The 2,530-nt window shown below is 44.2% G+C and overlaps 1 pseudogene; it reads right to left on the bottom strand.

Annotated features, from left to right (window-relative positions):
• Positions 1 to 283: 283 nt before the first annotated feature.
• Positions 284 to 658, bottom strand: LOC117878492 (annotated as a pseudogene).
• Between the last annotated feature and the right edge of the window lie 1,872 nt (positions 659 to 2,530).

Genomic DNA, 2,530 nt, shown 5'->3' with positions numbered 1-2,530 from the left:
CAGTTGAGCGAGAAGGAGAATGCTTTAGCACACCTATGCATTTGAATGAGGTCTGTGATCATTTTGGCATCAAAGCTACATAAAGGCATTAAAACCTGTTTCAGAATATTATACAGTTGACCACTCTATTGATGGCCTGATAGGACTTTATAATATTCATTGGATTCTGATTATTAGTACAACTGTTCCTAAATTTATTTTCCTTTAGTCCATCTTCACAGGTCCACCAAATTACAGAGATGGTGTACACCAGATGATTCAAGAGGGAAGACTGTGGTACCTATTACATGCTGCTGGTGTACTTAATAAAAGCCTTGGTGCCCTTGAACACAGCATGCTTAGCCAGTTCCCCCGGCAGCAGCAGGAGCACAGCGGTCTGGATCTCCTGGGAAGTGATGGTCAAGCACTTGTTTTAATGAACCAGGCAGGATGCCTCCTCAGCAATGCCCTCATTGACGAAAGAGTTCATAATACCCATTGCTTTGGCAGAAATGCTGGTGTCAGCGTGAACCTGCTTCAGCACTTTATACATGTAGATAGAGTAACTCTTCTTCCTTGTCTTGAACCACTTCTTATCTCCCTTTTTCTGAGTCTTAGTCACTGCTTTCTTAGAGCCCGTCTTGGGAGCAGCAGCAGCAGAGTTAGGTGGATTAGGCATTCTGATTTCTGAAGACAGTTCACTCAATAAAATACAGAAAGAACAAGCTGGAGTGCTGGTGGCAAAATTTTCATTCCAACTTGAACTAACTGTGACATAGAAAGCCCTTGAAGCCCTTCGTTGTTACTATGCAAGAGGCAAAGAAGGGTTTCTTCATTTCTATCATAGTGTCTGCAAAGTGCTGAGAAGTGGAGCTATTCTGGGCAATTGACAGCCTATTTTATCTGGACAGTTTCCATGTGGGGTCAGAGTCAAATTTTTCTTGCTTTGAGTAATTTTCATGTTACTACATGGATAAGATTGTTCTGATCTGGACAGAGTTGCCTGATACCTTGATAGGAGGGCAATGTCTGGGGTGCGGGGGGTGGAGGGGAAGCACTGTGTCTGCTCTGAATATTGGCTAATGTCCCTCACTGAGGTCCCAGTTTTTAGCTGTGATATTTTATTTTTTATGTCTGTTTTATTTTATGTAGGCATATTGAGTTGTGGATTTATTATGTGCTGATGATCATAGGATGACTATGTTATACTTTGCTATGTTGTAATGGGGCCTGGTTGGGAATCTTTGTATTTTATTTGTATTCAGGATATTTATCCATACTATGTTTTCTCAATCATTATTTACCACCTAGTAATCAGATAGGCAATTTATTACATTCAGATTACTAAATAAATAAATAATGAACACTCAGTTGATACTTAATTGCACTCGATCACAGAATAATATAGAAGGACTAAATTAATTACACCTTCCTTAGTTAAGATGCAGTGTTTCCTTTCTCTACAGGTATCAGTCACTGAGGGCCATATGGGGAAATAGATGCATTCATGTTTGTTTTGCTTTTAAATCATCTTTCTACTCTATGCTTTTCTCTACTAAATAAATATCTTGTTTTTAGGAAAGAACTGATTAGTCTGGGAAATTCACACTGGTCATTCATCTTTGAAGAGAGATGAGTAGGTGCCTATATCAGAGGGTCCTGACAAGTTCCAAGGGCCTGTGAGCCTAGCCACTGTACTCTGCCGTCAACCTAAGCGAGGGAGAATTGCAGAATTCCAGTGAAAGGGGTGTGGCAAAAGGACCGAGAACATGGAGTGACTCTGAGAAACTAAAGAAGGGACTAAGGAGCAGGGTGGCTAATACACCTTTTACATGGTGTAAAAAAGTCTAATTAAATAGCAACATTTACTACTGCTGATACACCACTGGTGGAGGAGGAGATGGCTCAGGGTGGACACTGGCAGCTAGTTACTTCTGGCAGCAGGCAGTGCTCCACCCCTGCTCCAAACCCTCCCACCATGGTAATAGGTAACCGTTATGCTCTTCTTGATACAGGAAAGAAGGAATCACCCCCGACAGTAAAGGAGGAGAAGCCTCATACCCCTAAGGCTGGGAGGTCTGCTGCCACCACTGCGACTAGGAAACGTGGAGTAGTGGTGGTAGGAGACTCTCTGCTGAGGGGGACGGAGGCGCCCATCTGTCACCCTGACATTTCATCTCGGGAGGTATGCTGCCTGCCGGGAGCCTGTATCTGAAATGTTACGGATGAATTGTCGAGGACTATCCAGCCCTCTGACTGCTACCCCATGCTACTCATCCATGTGGGCACAAATGATACTGCGCGATGTGACACTGAGTGGATCAAGAGTGACTACAGGGCCCTAGGAGTACGGGTGAAGGAGTTTGGAGTGCAGGTGGTATTCTCTTCGATTCTTCCTGTCAAAGGTAGGGGCCCGGGCAGAGACAGATGCATCATGGAGGTGAATGCCTGGCTGCGAAGATGGTGTCACCAGGAGGGCTTTGGCTTCCTCGACCACGGGATGCTATTTGAGGAAGGACTGCTAGGCAGAGATGGCGTTCACCTTTCGAGG

Source organism: Trachemys scripta, chromosome 1, assembly GCF_013100865.1.
Source record: "Trachemys scripta elegans isolate TJP31775 chromosome 1, CAS_Tse_1.0, whole genome shotgun sequence".
NCBI classification, from domain to species: domain Eukaryota; kingdom Metazoa; phylum Chordata; order Testudines; family Emydidae; genus Trachemys; species Trachemys scripta.
Note: the sequence above shows the minus strand (reverse complement) of the source record. Positions and strands in the feature narration are given on the sequence as shown.